Source organism: Thunnus maccoyii, chromosome 10 (assembly GCF_910596095.1).
Source record: "Thunnus maccoyii chromosome 10, fThuMac1.1, whole genome shotgun sequence".
Taxonomy (NCBI): Eukaryota; Metazoa; Chordata; class Actinopteri; order Scombriformes; family Scombridae; genus Thunnus; species Thunnus maccoyii.
Window position 1 is genome coordinate 17,228,944 of NC_056542.1, and position 26,962 is coordinate 17,255,905.

The 26,962-nt window shown below is 39.0% G+C and overlaps 1 long non-coding RNA gene across 2 annotated transcripts in view; it reads right to left on the reverse strand.

Annotated features, from left to right (window-relative positions):
• Positions 1 to 3,049: 3,049 nt before the first annotated feature.
• Positions 3,050 to 26,962, reverse strand: part of LOC121905150 — a 142,813-nt gene continuing 118,900 nt past the window's right edge. For both annotated transcript variants that reach the window (XR_006098363.1, XR_006098362.1), the window contains one exon: positions 3,050 to 6,456. This is a non-coding gene — a long non-coding RNA (uncharacterized LOC121905150). The remainder of the gene's footprint in view (positions 6,457 to 26,962) is intronic.

Sequence of the window (26,962 nt, forward strand, 5' to 3'; positions counted from 1 at the left end):
CATGATTTTGTATAGAGACAGACTGAGTAAGTTTGTTAGTTAGTTAGTTAGTTAGTGCTGGTAAAGTCTGTGGGTGAGGAACTCTGGTCCAATCAATAAGAGAGAGAAAGGATTGGAGTACAGACAATGACAAATAGGAGGAAGAAGCAAGCGACAAAAGAGAAAAAAGGGAAAATTAGAATAGGAGCTGAAAGAAAGAGATAGACAAAAAGGAGAGATGCAGACAAAATGCAGAAGGGGGGAAAAAGACAAACATTCCACAGAAAGAGGTATAATCATGCAGCTATTGAACAGAGTCATTATCGGGCTGCAGGCTGTTCGGTTCTTTACAGAATAACAGCAGGGGTTCAGGGGAGCTTCTAAACCACCCACAGATACACACCGAGAAAGGTCCTGCCAGCAACGGTGCTATCTTTAGCAGCAATTTTTAAGTGGCATACCACTCAATCTCAGATTTTCTTTCCATGACCCAGGGAAGTAGAATCAGGATTTATGAAGTTGCTGATTAAACTGTATATTCCTGAGGAGGTGTTGAACTGCTAAGAAGGTGGGTTGATGCTAAAGTCTTATAATATTAAATGATTAAAGGAGAGAAAACAGAGCCAAGAAGACAGAGACAGACTGGTTAATTTTTGGTATCAGATGTTCATGTGTGACATATGTTAATTACTGCTGTTATTGATGCCGTAGATTACCATGTTAGATGACACGGGAAGGCTTACAGATGAAACAAAGGGCAGTTGTTTGTGTAAGTGTGTATGTCACATGGTCACCTCCCAAGGTGCTTGGAATCACAGTGTGATTAGAAGTGCATGTAAGTGTGTGTGTGTGTGTGTGTGTGTGTATAAAATCCAGTGTAATTGCCCTGTCCATCTATATCTGCCCACAGCACCACGTGGGACCCCGGCTAAAGTGGCTGCCACTGCTTTAGAAATAGCCGTCTAAATGGCTGGAGGGAGTTGTAAAATACCCCATTGTCTCGATGGTCACATAGCTCGGCCTTAAGGGACCCATTTACTCACTCACTCCAACAAATAGAGGGCACAGAAATTCTTTCTTTGTGCACATTTGTTGGATTTTCATTGAAATGCATTGTGGATAGTTCTATTGTATCTGGCATGAAGTTTTTGGAATGACATGATTAGAGTTCCCGCTTTGCACAGTAGACCTTTCGTATAATCCCCAGAAACCCCAAATGTCTGGTCTGCTGAACAGGAAGTGTTTGATTTCATCACTTCTGCCTTGTTAAAGTTGGTTACTTTTAGTCACAGGGCAAACTGAGGGAAAAGTTTTTACATTTGTCGCTCATTCGTCTCCAAAATAATTTGCAACAATTATCAACAATTGCTAATATTCTTTACTTTTAAAGAGGAAAATATGCCTACATCCATGTGTAGGGTGTGGCATAAACAAATACAACTCCAGGCAGTCAAGTGGAGGGTTAAGACTAAAAAGCCTTCAATGAATTTGGGCCTAAAATATCATGAAAATTCAACGAGTTGCCTTCCTTCCTAAAACTTTTAGAAACCTTTAGTCATAGTGAGATTGGTGAATGATAAAATAAAAATTTCTCATAACTTGGGTGTTTATCTTTGTAGCTCTAGTCATTGGTAATATAACATTGTACAGGGAGTATTTGCTCTTAGAACAAAGCCTCATTGATAAAAATAAGTTCAGTGATGACAAACATTAGCTGTTATGCGATCATTTAGGTTTACCATTGTACAACCAACAGTTTAGCCACTTACTGTCGCTTGCACCCGAAATGTTGCTTTTAATCCCTCATTAGGAAAACCAAGAGTGAGCACAACTACGGTAAGCACGGTAGGTCAAAGTTGAACCAGGAAGTCTGTGTGTAAACTGTGATGGACAGTGTTGGTAATAATTTTATCATTCACCTTAATTTCCCTCCCAAATATGTTTGACCAACCTGAGGTTTTTTTTACAACTTTATTGTTTTTTACCCCGTCTGACCTATTTGTAGCGATGATGCCACATTTCAAGTTATTAAAACCAATAGAGCCGATGGCCAAAGCTGCAGAAATAAAATCTGAGTTGTAATAAACTGTAATTTCATCTTTTCTCTCATGCTCTGCCTTTATTCCTCTAAATTTCCTCTGAATTTCTGCTATTTCTTCCCATTCTAATCTTCTCCGTTACTTCTGTTTTCCCACAAAGTTCCAACATTCACAAACTTGATGTCACCATTATCTGACCAATGAGCTTCCTGCCCGTGTTCCTCGAGCCAGTCAGTCCCTGGATCACCGTCATGACCTTTTGGATGTCCAGGGAGATTCAACTGAGAGTTTCTGCTGGCTTTACTCCACCGCCAGTGTTTCGACTCTAGAGGATCCTCTTATATCTCCTAACTTCATAAGGTCCTATAAGCTTAATAAAATATAATATAATAATTGTAATGTTATGTTAGAGATGGAAAAGTAATAATAACTCTTTCTCTGTTGCTAACCTCAACAAATATTGTTATACACTCCTTATTGAAGTACAGTAGGAGTCAAATGTCAAGGTATCTCAGAAATTATTAAATGAAACCCTTTATTCTTTTTAATTGTCTCCCATCCTCACTTTCTCTGCCTCAGGGTTCTTGCTCATCTCCTCCCAGTATCTTTGTCTTTACATTTAGTTAATCTTTTCTGTTTTTCTCTTTCTTTCCAGTCATCGCTCTAGAGACATAATGAGCCAGTGTCACAAAGCACACAGGTTCATGTGCTTGATATTTTCATATCAGCAGAACTGTGTGTGTCTTTGCCTATAATGTGGATCACTCACCCTCCATCAAGAGTAATTAATCAAATCCTGTCACCAATCTGTAATCATTTACATCTCCGCTGTTTACTATATGTCTGTCTAGCAGTTTTAACGTGTGTGTATACATGTGTGTGTATGTGTGAGAGAGAGTCACCTACACCATCTGGAGTATAGGAGTGTGTGTGAGAGCATGTTGTGACACAGAGGGGGTCCTCCGAAAACACACACACACACACACATTCTAACATCCCCCGCAAGCTGCAACGCATATTACACACACACACACACACACACACACACACACACACACACACACACACAAATATATGTGTTCAATATTAACCATAATCACTGCCTACATCTCACACCTGTGTTCCTGTCTCTGTTATATGCTTGGAGGTGGGAGTCTGTGTTTGTTTGTGAGGAGTGAGAAAGGAATCCCACAAATACTCTCATGTTAGTATTTTTTTGTAAGACACAAGTGATAAATTACTGATAACTGATAAATGTTTGTTTTGGTCTTTATTTGACTGTTGAGAGACTGATAGGAAATGTGGAGAGAGAGCAAGGCGGATGTCATGCAACAAAGATCTTGAACCAGAATCGAACCAGGGATGCTGTGACCATTAGTCCACTGCTTTTTTTGGCAGAAATGTTACCTATTTTCTTGATTCTTGATTTTTATCAGAACCACATGGGCTCAGACCAGGGACATTTCTAGGACTTGAAAACATCTGGGGCTTGGCCCAATACATCTGGGGCTTACCTCAGACCTTGTAGGGGTGTCTGTGGGCAGCTGGGGGTTGTTTGGCTTCCCTTCTCTACTAGCTAGGGGTGTGACGATATACTTGATACACGATTTGATACGATACAAGATACAAGACACAAGATATAAGATTCGATATTCTCACTATACCTGGAACAAAACTTGAATAAAGAAAATGTATGATTGAAAAAAGATTTTCTATTATTTTAAAGGCTTAAAGGATGCATAACAATGCCGTTTTCACTGTATTTCCATTTCTTATGAAATTGTGAACAAAATGTTGTATTATGGTAACATGTTATAGCCTTATAATCTTGTCATAAATGACAATAAAAAGTTTTGCTGAGTGACATTCTCAAGGCAGTTTTGCTGGTATCATTAGAGGTAAAATTAAGAAGTAATAGATGAGCTGATGTCACAACACATTTTTTCGTGTCAACAATACATTTTGTCAAATTTTCATACTGAGATATTTCGATATTACAATATATTGTCACACCCCTATTTTCTACAGTTGGTGCTAATGTATCTTGTCAGTCTCCATTCTGGTCTTTCCTCCTCTACTCTACTACTGTCTGTCTTTGTTGTCTCATCTTTTTCATGTTCTCTCTTCTTGCTATCAGTCCATCCTCCTTTACTGTTCCATTTTGTCTTGTCCAGATTTTTCTTTTGATCTTTTTTCTGCCTCTCTTCCTTTCTGTCTGCAATTAATGTTTCTGATTGTTTCTTCTTCCTTGTTTTTGTGTCTGTTTCTGATACTTTTCTTGTCTTTTTTTGTCTGCTCATTTACTGTCCCATTGCTTTACTTCTTAGAGGGTGAGAGAATCATTAAGGAGTACCTCCTTGACTTGACTTTAGCGAACCGATCAATGATCATTTTAGAATCTATGCCACTGAGAATCTCTTCCTCTATTGACAAAACTGCTGAATGATTGAGTCTGTCCTGGCCCATTGTTCGCCTTAGCCATGAGTGGAGACGACGCAGTGCACTAAATAAGCACTCACAACTGGAACTGCTAACGGGTATTATTAGCGCTGCTTGAAAAACTAAGCTCAGGGAGGGGAACATGTCAGGGTCAAGGAGCTTGTTCACACTGCACTTGTCAGAGATGTCACCCTCTTTCCTTTTCTTTGCCAAGAAGTTTTTTTCTACAACACATCTCCTCTTCATCAAGTGTGATGTTGTAATGTGTTGCAATAAGGCTTAGAGAATCTCCAGTGAGGAAGCCATCCGCTGCTGGGTTGCAAGCTTGAATCCTCTATTAGCTCTACCCCCAAACCAGAAAATCTGTTGTTCAGCTTACTTATCATGCAATCAGGATATGGATAGAAATTTTCTGTCTCAGCTGGTCTTCAGTACCACAAGGAGGCCTTGTCTAGTCATCCATCTGCCTCTGCTTGCGCCGGTGACCTGATAGGGTCTCTGAGATATTGTTGGACTCACAAATGCCTTTTGCCTCCTTGTAGAACTTTGCTGCCATTTCATCACTCCGCATTGATGTCAGTGTTTCAAGCACTGCATCTTTGTAGAGTGTCCCTTGTGCCAAGTCCGCAGACTCCTTCTGAAGATACTCATGGGGCCCCTCTGTGGTGGACAGCACAGTATACTCCTGAACATCACAAGCACGTACACATTGTAAAAAATGTGGAGAGTTTTGACAGAAGTCCGACTCTGGTGGGTGTTGCAATTCTTTCTAGGCACCTTGAGAGAGCAGTGAGATTTTCAAGCGCAACTTTCACTGAATGCAGCTGGCATGCCCATCTAGTGTTAGATAGCTGGACAAATTCACTCTTCTCCAAGCCCAAGTGTTTGTGTGTGTCAAGGAATGTTTGATGATTCACAACTGAAACAATGGAAAAGGAAAAAACATTACCCGAAGTTTCAAAAAAGCCATTGGCTTCTGGCCACAGCCCTGCAAGTGTCGCAGAGTAGCAAATTCAGTTCATGTGCATAGCAATGAACATAAACTGCTTCAGGGTGTTTCTCACGGAAGTGAGCTTGAACTCCTCTAACTCCACCACTCATCACAGATGCACCATAAAGTTTGAGCCACACACAGAAGATTATTGAAACCCTTTGATTCTGGTGTTTGATAGCATCTGTGATTGACTCTGATTTAAAACCGTTGAGGTTGGACAGCTCAATGAAGCGCTCTTTGATTGTGCTGTTAGTTGTGACATAACGCACATAAACGTCAAGCTGCTCGACATGACCATCCCTTACCTGATCAGCCAGCACTGCATACATTTTTGATTACTTCAGCTCTTCAACTATACTTGAGGTCACTTCATCTGTGCAACACTCTATAATCTCATTTTGAGATGAAGGAGACAGATAGGTTGTATTAGAGGGGAACTTTGTAGTTTTGGAGGAAGGGGTCGAATTGCTCCAGGAGCTTCATCAATTCTAAAAAGTTCCCCTAATGACCCCTATGACCACAGAAAGAAATGCCTTGCCTTCCAGCAACAATACGGTGCAAATATTCTTGTCTTTCAATTATTTCACTAACATGTGCCACATTCATTTGCTCAATAACATTGCCTTGTATTGAACTGGCTCTGTAATTCTTCAAAGCAAGCATTGAGGCCTTGTGTCCTGAACTTGTTTCATGCTCACTGAAACTTTCCAAAGCTTGATTCCAATTTGAAAAGCCTACTTTATTAATCAGAGAATCTTTGTTGATTCACGAGGGATGCTTCCCACAGAGCCTGCAAGCGTAGCAAAATGTGGTATTTGTGCAAACAGAGTGATCCAACCATTCAAAAGACTCAAACCAGTTCTGCTGAAAGGACCTTCTTTGTAGTCCAAAGCTGGTGAGTGGATATTGGTTGAAGTTTATTTGTTTTGGTCCTGTTTCTGTAGTCCCTACTGTAAGTCATCTGCCTCATGGCCCTCCTTGTTTAACTCCTCTGCTCTCCCTGACCTGTAATACAGAAATAAAGGTAAAGGACAATACAATGTTTTAACAACTTATTCCTCAAGCACCAGATGATTCTGATATTTTGTGTCTAATAAGCACATAAACCTGACAATACAGTGATTTACAATTTGGATTGATCCACTTTTCCATCTCTAACATAACAATTCAAAAGTTTTTAGAGTAGGTTGACCCAGTGAGTAGTTTATGTACAACATACTGTTGACCTGCCTAATTGCAAATATAAAATTACTTTCCATGGTACAGATATGAACAGATGTTAGTGTTTTGGTATCAACAATAGTGATAATTTAATTGTTTTTGCAAATGTCAACAAGAATCTCATTTTAATCTCAAGGCTAATTGAATTACTAAGCAACTAATAGTATTCAATCACAGACATCTTTGTGGCAAACACCTGGTGACTGTAATCAAATAGCAGATGATTATCATAAAATGACAACCATGGGCATAGCCCAATGAGCTATAGCCTTTTGCCAGATTGTAGGGCAAACACACATAATGAGAATATGACAAACAAGAGCCAAAACTGACAGAAACACCACAACATTACAGTTTGCAACAGACTCAAACATTTGTGTCCAACAGTCGTGTTTTTATCATGGTTCAAGCCAATAATCTTAATTTCTAATTTCTATCATGATGCTCTCCACGCCATTTTATGAGGGAAAATGATGTTAATAGTTTCAACTTCCAAGTATGTCAGGGAGGTATGTGCATAGAGAGAAAGATATAGTGAACAGCCTGTCCATCAGAAAGAGGATGAGTAAGGATAATCATAATTGTAACTGCTTCACATTGTCAGTTAAGTTTATAGTTTGGCACTGTACTATTACGTGGTTCCTATCTATAATATATAGAAGTCCTAGAGGTGGAACTAATTTCTGCTGCTCAGTGTTCCGCACGTAATTGATTAAACACCTTGCAAGCGAGGCACCAAAAAGAACAATGTCATAACAGTTTAATTATCAAGCATATACACACATATATACAGTATATACTAATCTAGAAGAAATAAGACAAGAACAAGGACGAAGCCAGTAAGGTTTAGCAATCAAGTCAAGGTGTTTGACTCGCCATTACTAACAAGTATGAGTAACATTGTGTAACACTGAAAACAACTCAACGTCGTGTAGGTACCACTGGAAGTCCAAAGACGAATTTGTTCATTTGTGTGATTTAAACTGAACTTTGCCCATAAATCAACTAAATTTCCCAGAATACTCAGGTTTTCACACCTAGACCTGAACTCAACCCTATGTACCCTCCCCAAAGTGACTCATGATGTCTCCAGGTCAATAAAACCAGAGCTCTGCCTCTGCTCTTTTTTTTCTCCTCACTGCTGGTGTTGCCAACTTAGTGACATTGTTGCTAGATTTAACGACTTTTCAGACCCCTTTAGTGACTTTTTTCAAAAAAGCGGTTAGCAACATATCTAGTGACTTTTTGGGACAGACCTTAACTCCTCTCCTTGAAGGGAGTTGTCAGTATTTCTCAGTGATTGAGCGCTAATGTGGCTCTCTTGATTGACTGTTCAGTGGGTGGGACAGAGCAGCAGCATGTTCAGTGGACCAATCATCAGCCAGACAGAGTTGTGAATGAGCTGTGAATGACCAATCATTGATCCTCGTTGTTTTTATTCTAAATGATTGAACTTTACCATCTAAGTTTGATTTTGTTTTGTCAAAATAGACAGAGTTAACGAAAGTGAATTTATTCCAGTGCATGATCATCTCTCTATTCATGATACTTCAGTTAGAGCTGATACAACAGCCTGCATAAAGTTTTTTTAATATTAGAAGTAGATTTAGATGCACACTCTCCTCACTGCAGGGTCGTGCAGCTGAGAGCTGTTAGTCTCCCTCTGCTCTGAGTGTGGCCTGCTCAAGGCAGACGACACACAGAACTCTCTCTTCTTAATGGCAGTGACACAGAGCCTGCCTGATTTAAGTTTATTGCCAGTAACTACGAAACAAGTCTGCCAGCAGACCCCACAAGCAACTGGAGCCACAAAGCTGAGTTAGCGCCAAGCTTGCTGCTAACTCTACAGACCACAGAAGCGTCCAGTTTCCCTCCGATCTACGACTGGATTACCGACTGTCCAGCAAAACCTACACCATTCAGCCTCAGAGCCACAGCTCTTCCCAGCCACGCTCACCCACCACTGACACATCGCCAGCTCAACAAAGAAACAGCAAGGCATCTCTCTCCCTCCAAAGACTGCAACAACTGGGCCTAGCATAGCCTAGATTATAGTATGGCACGACTAAGCACAGAAGTGCTTAATTATGTCAGTGTACTGTATTTGTACTGATTTGATCCAATGTTATTCTTTGAGTTCAATAGTTGTGATGTCCTGTTCATGATATGGTTATTTTATAGATACACCACTAAGCTGATGTTAGTATAAATCACACACATTACATCCAGTGACTAGGCCTTGCATGCAAAAAACTAATCTCTTTCTAACCTGGCACCTTTATCCTACAGGTGTCATGCTTGTGCAGCGCTTTATTGCGCCCCCCAATAATAACTGAAACTTCACCTAAAGTTCCGTTCTGCTACAGGGGCTGGGCTCAAAACATATGGGGCTTTATTTTTAAACTCCTACTAAAATGTGATTATTGTTCCTTGAATCTAGAAAATCATATTTCAGTGTTTCATCATCAATGTTTTGATTTAACGACTGTATAATAATAACCTTTGCAAGACGAACGTGACATATATTGTGTACTTTCTACGCCGTCACCGCGGAGCGCAGCAGTGAACTCCAGCAGTAACAAATGAGATGAGACCAGCTGACCAACACACACTGCAGCATTAAACAACTTAAACCAACTCTGAGGTGAGAAAAAGAGAAGAGAATAAAAAATAAGAAGAAAATAACTTGGTGCTCAGTCTGTTTCACCTCAAAAGCCCTGCATCCGCTCAGCATTTTATACAACAATGGCTTTCCCCTGATCTAACAGTGCAGCAATGGTACAGCAGAGATGCTGCTCCACTGCTGGAGATATAACATTAACATTAAACACAGTGGAGCAATCCTCCTCCCCCTCATTTTGTAATTCTCATACAGGCAGGACACTGTAAGATGCTTTCAAATTAATTAATTCATTAGTTAATGCAGTTAACATTTGGCTGTGGACCATTTATCTTATCTACTAGTCATGTTTCATATATTCATCTGCATGCAAGGTCATTGATAAACAGTGGAGATAATAAACAGTTGCTTTAACATTGAAAATTGTGTAGGCCTACTTTTTTTCCACATAGAGTACTGATCAGGAATCGATAAGGGAATCGATAAAGAATTGGACCAATAAGCCAAATTGATAACGGCATTGGTATTAATAAAATATTATCAATTTCCATCCCTAGTGCTTTGTCTGTTTTGGGCCACGATACGTTTGACAGTACAACATAGTTTGTCAGTGCCTTTCAAAACAACACATTTTTCCTGACTTCTGATCTACCACGTAATGTTTGATAAAGGTTAGACAACTAAAACTATGAGGTTAATGTTACATAAATGTCGCCCTCAATGATGTCCATTGGCAGGCGACAGGATTCAAACTGTGACCTCCTGTGTCTCCAAAGGTCAGACACTCTGTACACCCAGCCATCTACCCCTGCTTCCTCCTTCCTCCCTAACTCTGTGTTGAGTTGTCGTGTAGGCTGATGACGGCTGGTCTACTTTTAAAAGTAGCAAAGCTGTAAAATAAATCAATCAGCCTATGTGAATCAAATCATATATGTGCCATTCATCTGGCACTTGAGAGCCCTCTGACAACAGTATCTTCACAGAGCAAAGTTAGTGGCTGTCTGGCCTTGTGTGCAGGAGCCTAAAAACATTAACATTCACAGGAGCTGTGCAGACACTAAAAGTTTGCTCAGCGGTACTCACAGAGATCTGAGGTCTTGAAAGAGATGCCAGCATGCCTTTAATTTAGTGAAGTCCCAAGGCAAAGGAGGGCTTAGCTTATAGAAGGATGCAGTCTGAGGCAGCGTGCACACTCGAGGACAATAACCTTGATCATGGGAACCCTTCAGAATTCATCACTGCTTGGAAGTGTGATTTATGTTTGAAAGAACATCGTTCAGGACGCACAGAGAAACACAGGAGGATGTAGCACTCACAGCCCAGAGGCAGGAGCTCCCGTGTACAGTTTTCTCTGAGAACACGCTCAGTAATGTTATTACTATAATCCAGAGACTTGTTCACGAGCAGTTTTAAAAGAAAGAGCCACAGCTGGAGTGTTTTTCGCTTCAAGTCAATACAGCAAAGGAACTACTGTAACCTCACAAGACCAGAGTCGTGTCATACTGGGAAATAGATGTCATTCAGACATGTGCTCACTGTACATGTTGTAAAGATGATGACTGGTGACATGACTTGTGATAAAAGCCTGTCCAGATTTAGAAGAAACACAAAATTTGTGTTGAAATTAAGTGAATAATGAAATAAACACACATACATTTAACGACTTGACAGCATTTTATCAGGTGTAGATGAATAAGAAACATAAGTAATCAGTTCTTAAACATGCTGAACTTGACCTTAATTACCACCACAATCACCACCTTTGATGTGCATTGATGGACTGCAAACGTGTGTGTGTGTGTGTGTGTGTGTGTGTGTGTGTGTGTGTGTGTGTGTGTGTGTGTGAGGGGGGTTTCTTTCATCATCTACATGAAAATGAGAGGGGCACCACATTGTTCCCTCTGAAAAAAAGAAAAAAAAGAAAACAGACACAAGCACACAGATTGGTTTCAGTGTGTCTGCCAGTGAGTGCGTTTTTGTGTGTTTGTGTACATACTCTCATGTGTGAATGTGTCACTACATGTGTGTGTGAGTCCTTTTCCACACTATTGTTTACATGTTAATCCCACCAATTCCATTCAGCAAACCTGCTTATAGCTCCACATGGGGTGATTGTGTGTTTGTGTGTGTGTAGTTCAGAGCAGACGGTCTATGTATGTCTCACCATTGTGTTTGACCCCCTGTAGTTTGTCAATTATATCAGTGACCCTGCTGAAGACGAGCCATTCATTTAAATACAATGAAAGTGACAGAAAGAAATAATAATAATAATAATTTAGATATATAGACATTTCTTTTTTCAGTCAGAAAAAAAAGTCAGACAATGTAGGTGACATGTATTACAAATCTTTATCTTTTATAAAGTCTCTAGTTATATTTTTTCATTCACAATAGTTATAGTGGTGTAAAGAGAAGCTTTAGTGTGGATCCTTACAGAATTTCACTGTCAGCACTGCCTTACAGCATTTTCTGCTTAGTATGTGAATATTTTAGCCAAAATACTGTAGTTTGGTTTTCATTTTCATATTGGCATGAATGCTGAGGAATATGCATGAATACAAGGATTGCTTGACTTTTCTAAACATTTGCAAATGGGCTCTTTGGTTAATCTAAATACTTAATACTTAGTCAAGTATGGATGATTATAATGGCATGAAATTTCACACCTTATAGAAGTTATCAGAAATATTAGTAGAAGAGAGTAGATTCAGCAAAAATCTTCAAATCCCAAAATCGATTTTAAAGTGTGTTCCTGCCATGTGTAAGATAAAAAACATACCCCTATTCTGGTGCAACCCATGATTAGGCAATGTCTTTTTAGGAATGAATGACACGCTACATTTATGTATCGCACTGAAGTCGTGGGGATTCAAGTCACTGCAGACTTTTTTCTGTGTTAATTTGTCCATAATCTTAACCAAGCGCTGCCAGTACCTAAACATAATCTAATAATGCTGTTGTCACTGAACATTCAATTTATGTTTAGTGTCAACATTTTAGTGACTTGCCAGATACGTTCATTAACAACATTTTGTCATGTTGACAGAAAACAAAAATTCAGCCATACTGGTACTGGTTCACAGGCAGGCATCGAAAAAGAGAACGTATTGGGTGCATTTCAATTCATGACCTTTCTGATCAAAGTTAAATAAAAATAAAAAGGCCATGTTGTACAAAAGATACTTACTGGCAACCAAGTGCATCTGGTGACAAAGTCAAGTAAGATTTATATTGGCCTTAAGAAAAGCTTCAAAGAAAAAACTAAAAAAAAGTGCTCCAAGAGCTTAAATATAGATAAACAAATAATGGTGCTGAGGTACCTGACTAGTGATGGAAATGTAATGATAATCAGTGTAAATAGCTATGTCATGGCATTATATGAGCTAACACTATATTTTGTGACTGTGCAGTTTAAAACATTGCAGCCAGTTATGTGTTCAGTCTAGACTTTCTCACCAGTTATCACAAGAAATTCCCCAGACTGAGCAGGAAATAAAGGTGGTGATTTACAACAGTAACTAGCAAATTCAGTCTGTTCAACAAACCGAGTTTGACAGAATCAGGATAAAAATTCATCCTCACTCCATGAAGCTTCAACAAAGATGTCTTCCATCCTTTATATCTTTTTCCAACAATGCTGCAGACTGCCAACAAGAGCTTCAGTATCAGAAAGCCCTCAACTCCCTCACTCATGGATGCTAGGTGGGCAGTGCTTATCCAATCCAGCTCAAGTAAAGCTCAGCAAAACAACCACTGAATTCAGAGGTGAAGACACACAACTGTAGCATATGTTCAGCTTAATGATACAGGAAGTAAACCGGCTACATCAAACACGAGATGTGTGTTTTTTTTGTTTATCATTTTGATTAGAAATCTTGTCGCTAAAGGAAACATTAAATAGGACAGCCTCAACGCCCACTATGTCAGTTTAGCCTGTCTGCCTCAAGGCTAGCTAAGATTATAAACTGGAAACAGAGTGTGGTGACATGTTGTAGGATTTATGAGGCAAGCAGACGGGTGCACTGCAGCAAGTGAAAAAAAGAGGAGACATCAGGGTCAAAGAAAAACAAAGTCTTACTCAGATCAGATGTGGTGACGTGATGATGGAGATGCATGATTATGCTGATCCAATTTTAGCAGCCTTTTGGTCAAAAATTTGATCTAATGACTGTTAGCATGTAGCATGTAAGATATATGTTTTGTTTTGTCATTCAAAAAAGGAAAATTGCTGAAAAAATATCTGGTTAGTTGAACTGTTAGTTGAACTTAAGACTCTTTTTTTTTTGGTATTCTTGGCTGAAGGTGAGTCTCAATATGAAAAGATAAAATTAAAATGATCCATGCTTTTTGATCCTGTTTTTTTGACTAGTTGACTCAATACAGGTCTGTGTGTAGCAGAGTATGAATTCACATATCATGACTGACTGGATCACAAAAATTAACATCACACTGTCTGTGATCCCAAAGTTCCCAGGTTTAATGTATCATGTAGGCTTTATTCCATACAAAAAACTGTTTAACTGATTGATATAAAATGTATAATAATGGGAGTCCTTGTGTTTGATCATACCAGTCCAATTGTGATCTCCCTCCACTGGCTGCCAATACACACTAATGCTGATTTTAAAGTCCTCACCCTGATGTATAAAGTTCTCTGATTTGATTTTATCATTCTCACAACCCTCTTGACTTCCTGTTTGGGCTGTCCTTCCCTTTTAGGAGTGAAGTCTCTCTCTCTCTCTCTCTGGCTGTATGATTTGTTGTTTGGTGTAGGCTCCTTGTGTTTATTTTCTTTGTTCACTATACTTCACTGTACACTCATTCGAACACTCAACAAACTACTGATATTACTGATTACTGACATACTTTATATTGCCATTGGTTAATTTATATTTTATTAATTAAATCTTTAGTTAAAAATCACGTGTCGTCCTTTTCTCTTTGTCTTCCCCTTGAGCAGTGACAAAGAGGGGAGGACAACATATACCAGGCTTTAAACTCACCTGTTTTTTTCTGTCCTACAGTTTATAACTTACTGTAACATCTGGTTTGTTCAACACCTGTGTTTGTTTTTAACCTTTTGGCAGCCTGTTGGTGTTCTCAATGTTTTGTTTCTATCTATTTCAATTTATGCTTCTTAATAATCTGTCAAACGTATTGTTTGTGAGTTCTGCTGTTCTTTTCATTGTTTTCAGTGTTGAGACTCTCATTTAATAATGCATTTTAAATAAATGTTGACTTGACCTGTGTTAGTGTCCAGGGCTCAAAGTTGTCTCCGCATTTTTAGTAATTACACCATAAACCTATGATTTTTCAAAGAAGTACTACTTTACCTTTTATCACAGTCTCAATATAATACAGATACATAGAATTATTTCTTTGTTTTTCAGGTTTATTAATAGGCAAGCTTCCATATGCTAATAGGACTCTTAATTAGTGCTTTAATAAAAGCAGGTGCACCAGAAAGGTCAACCAATTACTGCGTGTTATACAGTAAGTCTTACATCAGTGAAACAAATTTGCACCGTGTTGCCTGCTACAGGTGGCTGATCAGACTGATCAACACATTTCCGTATATTTCTTAATTCACCTATTACTATACTTACTAATATTATACTTTAGAACAATATAAGTGACAGGTTTTGACTCCAAAGCATATTTTCTCATCTACAATGTCAGCTGCAACTGTAATTTATTATTTCATTCTCTGTTAAATAACAGGTAACTGTGTCAATGCAATGATCCACACAATATTTGCATTATGTCAACACTTGCTGAAGGCATATCGAATGACTCGGCAGCAGAAGTGTCATGTAAAGTTCTTATTTGGGGGTAAAAATATAAACTTAACATAAAGTGGAACCAGATTTTCTCTCTGTTAAGACAAAGACAGTGAAATACATGAGTCTGATACATGAAATACATTTTGTACTAAGTTTCAATACTATAAAATCAAATGTAAAGAGTGTAAAAATTAGGAAGTGATACAGATAAAGGAGAAGAATAGATTTCACAAATGCTGAGAGAGGAAAGGGAGGACAAAAATCAAAGAGCATTAGCATAGCTGCTCTTTGTCTCCAGTGTGTCTCTTTACCCTCTGTATCTAATGAGTAACCAATGGTCTGCCAGACAAAGATAAGGTGTGTGTGGATATGTGTGTGTGTGTGTGTGTGTGTGTGTGTGTGTGTGTGTGTGTGTGTGTAGTCCCAGCCTGTCTCTCCCTATGGACTCTAGTGTGACAGTTAGATGGATGTTCCTCTCAAACAGCAGCTGATTACTACACACGCAGTCAAAACATTCGACGGCTGAACAGAGCTGACCGTGTGTCACAACATGTACAAATCCTCTGCTGTACTGTACATGGTGAACTGTCTGCTCTGGACCTGACCTGAGCTGACATTCTTCAAGGTCTGCAAATCATTAAGATCTGGATGAGGCTTTTCTTTTTCTTTTTTTTTTTTTTTTACTGAGAGCAGGAGATGAGAAAATGGGGAACTATATTTTTTGGGCCATATCAGCAGACTCCTGTTGAGACCATGAGCTGAATAACTTCTGGAAATCCTGACTCAACCTCATAACTGTAGACTTTGACCTTTCAGGACTGTTTGAGCTGTAAAAAAGTGAAGATAACTTTAAAAAAGGGGGGGTAAAAAGCAGGAAAAGGATTCCTTCAAAGGCAAAAATGGAGAGACCTTCACATTTAAGTTTGATATCTACCCACCAAATGTAAACAAATAGCTAAACAGTACAGTATCTCTTCACTGCAAACTATCTTTGTTTTGCCTGAAAATTGGGTGCAAGTGAAAACGAGCATTTTATCCAAAGCATCTTATGGGGGAACTTAACTTCACTAAACTGAGTCTTTTGACTGGACAACAGATCACAATTACTGAATAAGCTTCTCCTCCAAAAATAATTCCTTCTACATATGGTGTCTCCATCTGGAGAATGTGATATGGGCGACAGCTCGTAATGCAGATATTCAAATCATCCTATAATTGCTATACACATGACAATGTTTATGCAGCAGTTTTCTGTAATGTGTGTCTACCTACTTTGACAGTTTCAATGGGTACCCTTCTGTAAAACTATTATTGTCAAAACTATCACAATATTTCACTGTATTTTCTCACTCTGTGTGTGGTAACATCACATATTGTTTGACTCTACTCTTTTACTGTATATCACCTATATAGAAATACTGTAAAGAATTTGTAGATTTGATGTATATGCATCTAATTTGCTTTTCTTTACCTCGATACGCTGCTGCTACAAAAATTTGCTCCTCCTGAATTTTTATATGTATCCATGTACAAGGTCAGTTGATGTTGTCACTTGTGTACGTGCAGTCGTTTCTCAAGCACAAGGCCTCTCTTGTTGAGTTAAGACGAGGATATTTCTTTCCACAAAGACTTTCACTTTACTGAGAGGAGCAGTGATTCCTGCACTGTCAAGCATTGCATGAAATATTGAATTCACAGTACCTCTGTAAGAGCAGCCTTCATGTCATTTTTGACATTAAGAAATCCAGCAGATTTCTAGTTGGACATATTATAAAATACAGTGTCTCAGTAATAGTTTTGTTTGTTTATATTCTATGAATCATCTCAATTAAATGAAATCATGTTTATAGGGATTAAAAGATTAAACATAACACTTTCAAAGTTTTATTTCCTTTAAATTTCATCTCTCTGGCTCTGCTATCGACTGTAGATGAGAACCCTTTCTTCTTAGAGTCGCATGGCAGGAAGCCAGATGCAGCACAGATGACCTTTATGAGTTAAACTTTAAGCTTTTTGGCAATAATTGGCATCAAAAATCAAAAGTCAGTTGCCATTTTCCCATGATGACATAATTAGTAAAGGTCTTGGCTCCGCTGTCTTCTTGCTTTGGAGTAAAATTAGTCATGTTATCAGATATGTATTGCACCAAGTTTGCTGAAGTAATATGTGCAAATTCTTTTTTTAAAATTGGACTTTTTGCTCTGTGTGAAGATGAAATTCAAGCAAAACTCTGCAGTAGTTCATATTAGCCATGTGCAGCAGAGCAGGCGGCACGGCTTAGAGCCAACTGTCCCTTCTGCTCATACGCATGAGGCCAACAGCCAATTAAAGCCCTTGTTCAGGTCTTGGGCCAATTAGAGCCATTGGTCAGAGGACTGTATGAAGTATCGGTCAGCGCTTTTAGCCAAAAACTCCAGTTTTCCAATACAATACTCAACATTGCTTCTTGTTTATTATTCATATCAGTGAATCAGCATGATTTTTTTGTCTTCTGCTCTAAAAACAGATGATTCTTGCACTTAAATTTTGCAACTGCGTTAAGTGCTGAAAACACTGTTCACCTGCTCACAACTCAGAACATGCTTTTTACAGTGCCACTAAATCAAGTATATTTTAGAGCTGCAACATTTAGTTGATTAATCAATTAGTAAGTTGACAGAAAGTTAATCTACAATTGTATTGATAATTGAATAATTGTTTTACTCATTTTGTTAAGCAAAAATGCCAAACATTTGCTGCTTGCAGCTTCTCAGATGTGAGGATTCGAATCTTTTCTGTGTCACAAATGATAGTGAACTGAATTTCTTTGGATTTTGGACTGTTTATTGGACAAAACAAGACATTAGACGACCTCACCATTGAATAATGGAAATGATAATGGCTGTTTTTCACTATTTTCCGACATTTTGTAGACAAAACAAAAATGAAAATAGTTATCAGTTGCAGCCCTAATACATTTATTATTGTGTCATGGTATTGTTTATTTATACTGTCTAACACTGTAGGACACTACCAACAAAATTACTTAATTTTATAACGCTATAGGCATAAATAGAAACAAGCAAATGAGCTGTATGCTGTATGTTGGGCTGCTTGTGTTGGCTCTGGCTGCTGGGTCCTGTTGTGGACAGGCACAGGTCAAGGCTTTTAGCCAAGAGAGGAGAGGAGAACCATCAGTCAGCAGCTTGAGCCAATAAGACCCTCTGCTCTGCAGTCTGAGCCAGACACAGAGGTCAGGCCGAGGTCGGGTGGTCAAGCCTGAGGTCAAATGTCAACAGACTCCCTCAGTGACCAGCAGTAATAAATGTCACACACACACATGAACACACACACACACCCCCTCTAACGACTGCCAACCCTGTCCAACAGTGACCAGTGACTGTGACTGATTCTCTCCGCTGCCCAGACCTTATTTATCACATGAACTGCGCTGATTTGAATGAGCGGCTAGAAAAGCCTGTACACCGGCTGGAACAAGCTCCGAACATCTTAATACTGTGCTCAGCAGTAGGCTCTTTGTGAGCGTATAAAACCCCACAGTATGAGATGTGATTACTTGCATGAACTAAGTACATGCTCACAGAAATCAAAACAAGATAAAAAATGATAAATGGTGATGCACCATGAGGACGAGGGGGAGAGAGAGTTCGGCGTGATGCTAATCTTTTTCTCCCTCCTTCAGGTGGCCTCTCTCTCAATAACACATCACAGATTCAAGCAGCATAAAAGAGCAATCACAGAACAATTTAACCTCTCCTGCTTCTGTGTTCAGATGCTCGGCGCGTGTGACACCGCAGTCAGTAGAAGTGGCAGTAACTGCCAATTCACAAAGCTCCCACTCGACAAATTCCTCACAAATGATAACTTTCGGGCCCCCTAGCGATAAAGTAATTTCTCCATCTCTCCTGTCGGGGGGCTTTGGGGGACGGCAGAGGGCTGTGATAATCTCATAAACAGAAGCTGTGTAGATATGGGCCATCTATTATGACCGGGAACAGTAGCGTAGATAGCAGCATTTATTATCTGAGACAGCAGACAATACATTCTCATTCTGTGATACTACTGCTGACAGACACAGAGTGATCCATCTTCACCGACTGAGCGCAGAGAGAGGAGGGAAGAGAGGGAGAGAGAGGGCGACAGATGGGGAGTGAGAGTGAGAGGGGAAAGGCAGCAGAGACAGAGATAGAGAGAGAGAGAGAGGGACAAAGTTAGAGTGTAAAGAGAGGTATGTAGAGGAGAATTATCATTGCTCTGCTCTGCATTAGCTGTGCTTCTGTCTTAAACATTCAGACATATGCATGCACACATACACATGCAGAGGGCTTTTCCGCTGGTTGATGTAGCTGACACGGCACCAGTTTACTGTTGCCTGAGGCTGCAGCTAAATAAATACATAAATAGGTTGTGTTTTTTATTCCCAGGCAGTTATTTTACTGCTAATGCTAATGTTGTAGCGCTAAACCAACTGCCCACCGAGCTTCTGTCTGGCATTAATTCGGCACTCCTCCTGTTTTATTCGACTGCCACAGCTGTATTTGAAGTGGTGCTCATAAAGCTAATCTAATGTGTACATTATTAGCACATTGTGAGTGCCTCATAATCATTATTATAATGTAATAAGTGAGTGTGACAAACTGCATTTGCAGATTTTTAAGCATAAGTATAGTTTATGTGGCATCTTTTGAAATAACTGACATAATATCAAATTTGCAGGATGACCATATAACAAAAAAATATTGTTGCTTCTCTGGACTCCCTGTTTATAACATATCACAAAATATCGGGTCTTATATATATAAACAGTACTGTGCAAAAGTTTTAGGCACTAAAAGTAAAGTGAGAATGCTTACAAAAATATTGCTATAAATTGTTTAAATTTATCAATTAACTTCTTACAAAGTTGAGTAAACAGCAAAAACCTAAATTAAATCAATATTTACAGCAGCAGTTCTCCTCGGTTCACTTTAACACAGTTTTTCATGGTAACTTGTGGGTAGGTTGTTGTAAGCATCCTGGAGAAAGAATGTTCTTCAGTGGACTTATTATTTAGGCCATCTCAGGTGCTTCTTCATGTAATCCCAGATTGACTCCATGATGTTGAGATCAGGGCTCTGTGGGGGCCATACCATACCATCTGTTGCAGGACTCATCATTCTTCTTGTTGCTGAAAATAGTTCTTTATGACTCTAGCTGTATGCTTGGGGTCATTGTCATGTCATGAATAAATTTGGGACCGATCAGTCACCTCCCTGATGGTATTGCATAATGGATAAGAATCTAAACATCTAGGGTGCCTAAAACCTTTGCACAGTACTGTGGTATATGGTATATATATATATATATATATATATATGTATATATATATAAATTGATTTGACTTGAAAATAAAGTGCTCCTAAAAATGTAGGGTTAGCTCTCTTTAAAATGTTTCAAAGATCTGAACAAGACATTTTATGTGCTTCTGCTCTTCACCAGTATGGAGTTTGAGCCAAAGAGCCAGATAAAATCCAGGGACGTAAGTAGTGATGTAATGAATGGTGATGTTGGTAGCTACTCAAATACACTTGATGCACTTGACTTTTCTTTTATCTTGAAGAGCTGGTGATCTAAAGCCATAGTTTGACATTTTGAGAAATATGCTTAGTTTTCTTGCCAAGAGTTAGATGAGGATAGATGGCACTTTCATGTCTGTGTGTAGGAGTAGTACAGTATGGAGTAAGTACAAAACTCTATCCAGGAAGTAGTTTAAAGAGGACGTATCAAGTTTTTTTTCCTGGTTTTCTGTTATTTATAGCCTGTTAATGATGTCAGATATCTCTGATGAACATGCAAGTTCCAAAACTTAAGGTTAACATATGTAGAAATGTGCATTTCGGGTAAAGAATGAGAATAAGTAGTGAAATCTGACTAGTTTGCATCATGTTTGTTGATGTAGCCTCCCGAGTGGCCGGAAGTCTGCCATAATGCAGGTACTGGAAGCTAACCAATCAGAACAGAGTGTGCTCATCAGGAGTTTTGGAGATCACCAACAAAAGCCCCCAGATCGGAGGCAAATCGGCATTGGATCGGCACTTGATTGCCATCTGAGAGCTTGCAGATGCTTTGCAGACATCTAAAATATATCAAGCAGGCTACAGCCAATGAGCACACGACATTGGGCAAGACTCCTCTGCTGTCATCTGCAATATTTATTTACCTCTAACTCTCTCTGCAGATCAGACAATCCTTGCTGCCCGCGTATCCCAATCAATTCTCTCACCCATATTCTTTTCTTTTTCTTCCCTATTTTTTGCCGCAAATCAGCACACTTCTTGTGTTGACATGTGTTTTCATGACAAAATGTAGCTTGGAGACCAGACAGACTCGTGGGGGATTCCTCCTGGTGAAAGATCTTGTAATGTGTGACCCCCTGTCGCCGATAAGTCATGCAGTGTGCAAACCACAACGATTTCAAGACTCCCAATTACAAGACAGAAAGTTGTGTAGTGTGGACAGTACAGTGATCTGACAACTTTGAAAGTTGTGTAGTGTGTCCATGGCATTAAAGAGACAGGAACTAAAACGGCCTGTTTCAAAAAGAAAATGAACTGAGGGGCTGTGTAAAGGGTCAGTATAAGATAAATGATTGAACTGTAAATCATGCACAAGCATCCCAGATTAAAAATATAGACATGGAAATGTGCATAATATATAATATAAAACATCCCCTTTAAACTAGTTTAACATAAAAACTGGAAGCAAGGGGAAAGAGCCAGGCTGGTTCTCTCCAAAAGCCAATAATCTGCCTACCAGCACCATTAAAGCTCACATAATGTATTTTCTTTGTTTAATCCATACACATGTTATGTGCTGTAACTATTTCTTGATGAACAACAGTTTATTTATGTTGCGTCATTGCTGGTTGCCTGGCAACCTCACAGTGATGACAAGACTCCAGGAAGTCACTGCACCTGGCGTTTGTTACCAAAAAAATAGCTGCAGTACAAAACTCTTTCAACATTCCTGTGTAGATACAGATTAAACATGATACAATAAGTTAATTAATGAGCTTTAGAGGTGTTGGTAGGTATATTTCTGAACTTTGGACAGACTCAGGCTAGCTGTTACCCGTGCTTCCAGTCTTTATGCTAAGCTAAGCTAATTACTTCCTGGCACTAGCTCCTATCCTCTCATCTAACCCTTGGAAAGAAAGTGAACATGTTTCCCAAAATGTTTCTTCAAAATAATTTCAGACAATACACTGTGCAGTGCAGTGTTAGCCCTGACACTGATGGCCACAAGTAAATAAAACACTTTAATTTATCTCTGCAGGTTTCTGGCATCCATTCACGGTGATGTTATGGAGGACACGGATGTCTTAGCAGACAACCTACTGCATCTTCAGAGAAAAGGAGCAGAAAGAGAGAAAGAAGTAAACAAACAAACAAGCCTAAAAATAGGTAATGAAAAGAAGTTGGCAAATGTATGATAAGGAATGAGACAGGGAAAGGATGATGGAACAAGTCCAGGTGATATTTTTATTTGTTTTTCACATTCTTCCATTAACTCAGAGGTTTGAGAGTACACAGTGGACTGAAAGAGAACAGGTATAAAAACACACAGGGAGAGCTGTGGCTTGTTATCAGTGTGTAATGACTGATGAGAAGAGATGCAATTAGAATGTGCCATATGGATGATCATATGTTCATTTTATAATTAGCACTATTTTAAAATAGAGCACAGACTTGCATAAAACAAGAGAAGAGCAAAGCGGTGGTTAATTCAAACTTTTTTAAAGAAAGTGAATTGATTCAATTTACACAATAATACAGATGAATGACAGTTTCCTCTCGGGACCTGGTTCTAATCACTCACTAATCATTCTCAGAGTTTTCAGACACCGTATTAATTGGTTAATTTGTCATAAAGTATGTAGTCCAACCCACCTGGTAACTTCTGCTCAATGCATTACTGTGTGACTGTCCTCAGCTCTTGTATCTACTAAAACACTTTTACTGTATCTGCAACAAATATTTTATTACCAACTACTGTTGAGTTAATGTTTGAACAAGAAAAGCTCATCCCATTACCACTGAGACTGAGGGCTGGTTGTGTGTTTACGTGGCAATAAAATGTAATTAACAAATTTTATGTCAACGAGTTATAGATTTTGCAATATGAACCCAATTGTGATCCCTGTTGTTTGGAGTATAGTTTATCCTTCATTCTTTTTATTATCAAAACATATTACATAATGTCATCTTAGTTATTTTAACATTTGTCAGAGTATATTTATATAAATGTCCATGTATATCTTCCAGTCTCATTCCTTGTATACGTAAACATACTTGGACAATAATGATGATTCTGATTCTGAGTAACAAGAAAACTGAAGAAAAAATGGCAATTGCTCCAGGTCTGAGGTTAAGAAGTTCAGGCAGTAGTATAGATAGTGTAGAGGAGATGGAGCACATATCAGTTTTACATAAACATGAAAAACTAAAGATGGTGGTACTGAATGTACAATCAATGCACTGGACACCAAACTGCCATTTATGATACATCGTAGAGTACATGTGGGAGTAACAGCTACAGCTACTATATCAAATTCCCTGTAAGAAACTACATTTTACCAACAAGATATTCCCAGATGTTACCATCAGCATCACAATAAATATCCCTTTTAGAGAGATTAAAGTCTTCTGTTTCAGTCATGATAGTACCCGAGTGAATCAAGTTGTCTCAAAGACACTTTGGCTACTAAACCAACACTGAACTCTTTTAAGGAGCCATCTATATAAATTCTGATAGTTTATCACTCTAGTAGCAGTAGTCTTGTTACATAATAGTCATAATCCACATTTTTTGTTTTGTTTTATTTGTTTTTTTCTTTAAACCATTAGAGAATGGCATGAAAGCCGACATTGGGATAGAGGCAACATGCCTTTCAGTGATACAAACATCATTTTTCCCGCTGACCTCCTGAGGAACAATGTGAAACACCCTGCACCGCATACTTTGTATTTTTCACTGCATAAACCTAAACATAATTTACTTGCAGGACTGGTGCTCCTTTGCGCCATGAGGCTCCTCCATCCTTGTGATCTATAAAAGGTCACTGCCACACAAAACGTACTACAGCGGCGACATTTTCACATAACACTCTCCAAACACTGGGGGAGGACCCTGGAGACAAACCTCGCCGCCTGTGTCCCAGAATTAGAAACAGTCAAGTCCTCACTCAACACTCACCTTTACAGTTCACCTTCTCAAACGCTTTCCCCACCTCATTTGTGTAATTTTTTTTTTTCTCCTTCACACATTTCCTCACTGTCAAAGATTATTTTCGCGTCATTCCTGAGATTGTGTGTAGTTTATGACTGTACATCTTGTTTTTGTGTTGTGAAACTTCACATCAAATCTACAGTCGAGATAAAAACGACAACAGAGGCTTGTGGTGCCTCAGAGGGATCTAGTGTCTGACTTTACTGTACTATACAGCAGAGACAATATAAAAAGAATCTTTGAAAATGAGAAGAGGCCTAACACTTCTTTTAAAGAAATATGGTCATATAATGGGTTCATTCAAAGTTCATTTCATTTCTTCATAACAAAAGTGTGTTTGTAAACTGTTTTCCCTCCGGGGGCAAATAAAGTTGATTTAGCAGTATTGACAAAACATTAGAACATTTCAACAGTCGAGTGTTAGAATAGTAATGTGTTGTCCTGCTGATGGAATATAAGGCCACCACTGATGCTACAGCACTGCCTCAGGGATACATACATATACGATGTGTGTGTGTATGTGTGAGTGAACATGAATTGGTGTAATGCGTGTGCCCCTGCTGGGTGGTTATGTGTATCTGTAATCATGTGAGCATGCTCATGTGTGTGTATGAGTGACTGTGTGTGTCTGAGAGACAGATTGCTTGTGTGTGAGATGAAAAAAAAAATCTAAGAAGCAATAGTGGTGTGGATGGAATAAAAGAATGAAATCTCAGATAATACTGGAAACACTCGGAGATGAGGAGGAGGAGGAGAGAGGGGAAGAAGAGCACTGAAGCCTGTGTATGCACTGAGGAGTTCTCTGTAAAATACTGGCTTCTTTTGCCGATTGTTAAGAGAAAAACATATCTTGTAACAGCACTGAGGGTGGTGAAGACTTTAATATGTTTAGAGCATTGAGATGAAGACATTAAAAATATTTAAACAGATTGTGGGACACAATTCTTCCACCTTGTTAGCAAACAGTTGTCTATTTGTTTAGTTGTCTATGACATTTTGGATGTAGGATTTGTAAGTATGTGTGTGCATGACAAGGGACAGGTGAAGGTGTTTTCTCAGATGCTGCTTATATATTGTATCATGTCTATGTTACTATGTCTGTCTGTCATCTAGTGCTGAGCAGGTAGTGCACATTGAGTTTTTATTGCTACTGCCTGCCGCGTCTGGAAACAACACCGTTGAGAGTGGTGAAGCTGAACTGAATCAGTAAACAGTGTGGGCCAAAAAACCAAAACAATGAGCTGAAAGATGCTCCATAGGGCTGCCAAACCAGTCTCCTAGAAGTAATGTTTATATACAGCTACAATAAATTGCAAGAACAAAAACGTTTTACCCATAGACTGTAAAAAAAAAAGAAAAAAAAAAGGACATAGCCGCTGTGATGTCACCCATTGGTTTATGGACTCCCGTTTTGAAGCCTCAAGTTTGCCATTTTGACTGTGGCCATTGAAGAAGAATACACATTTCGGTAGAGACTTGATAATTGAGTGACGTCTGGGACAACCTTCTTTCCTGCCTCCTGACCCCTGCTGATTTGACCCCTCCTGTTTTCGCCCCCTTAATTTGCCTTGATCTTGTATGCAAATGCCCTTCCTTCCTATCTTCTGTTCACCTTTTGTTGATCACTGCTTTGATCCTTACTGTATAAAATCGTTCCATTTCTTCTGCTCTAGGTCAGTCTACTGTATCAGACCAGCTCTGTGTCAGTAAGCTCACCGCATTTCCAGAATGCTATTAAACCACTTCCACCACAGCAAACTTTGAACAAGGACTTGAGTGATTTTCTTCAACACCATCTTGGATTTTTGGAGCCAGAAGTGATGAGAAAGTGACCATATTTGGACAAGAGGGTGGAGCTGACCATAATGCTAGCTGCTAGCTGCTAGCTAGGTTAGCACAGTGCATTTACAGTCGATGGTTAACTGTGATAATGCTCATGTTAGGCTTAAAACCATTAAAACAAAATGTATTTACCGTAAAAACTGAACATCCGACTCCTTAGAGGGTCTTTTAGTACAACCAAACGCTAAACAAGATTTTTTAGGCGACCAAAATGTTACATTTAATTTTCATAAACTGAAAACACACTGAAATAACAATGGCTAAGGCTACGCCTATACTCTGTGAATCTGGGGTTACGCCATGGTTACATTACCTAACCGAGTTGTTGCTGTAGTAGCGACTGGCCAATCGCAATGTAGCCATGCCCTAAAGCATACCCTGTTTTATCATCAAATTTAAATTAAATGGGACCATAATTTACAAAATAAACATCATGCTGTATTGAAGAAGACTTGAAACTAGCAATTGAGACCATAGACTCATTAGAAACTGTTTACTGAGATAATATATCAAGGGTAGGGTCATTTTCTCATAGAATTCTCATAGACTCCTGTTTGAAGCCAGTGGAGTCACCCCCTGATGGCCATCAGAGAGAATGCAGGTTTAAGTCACTTCCTCATTGGCTTCACTTTTCAGACCAGGAGCTGCCCGCTTGGCTTTGCCAGAAACGTAATGCTGGCTGAAGTACACTTTCTTTCAACATAATGAGAAAATGTTAATTAGCGCATTTGATAAGTAGCAAAAATGTTGATACGGAGTGAGAGTGGAATATTCAGTG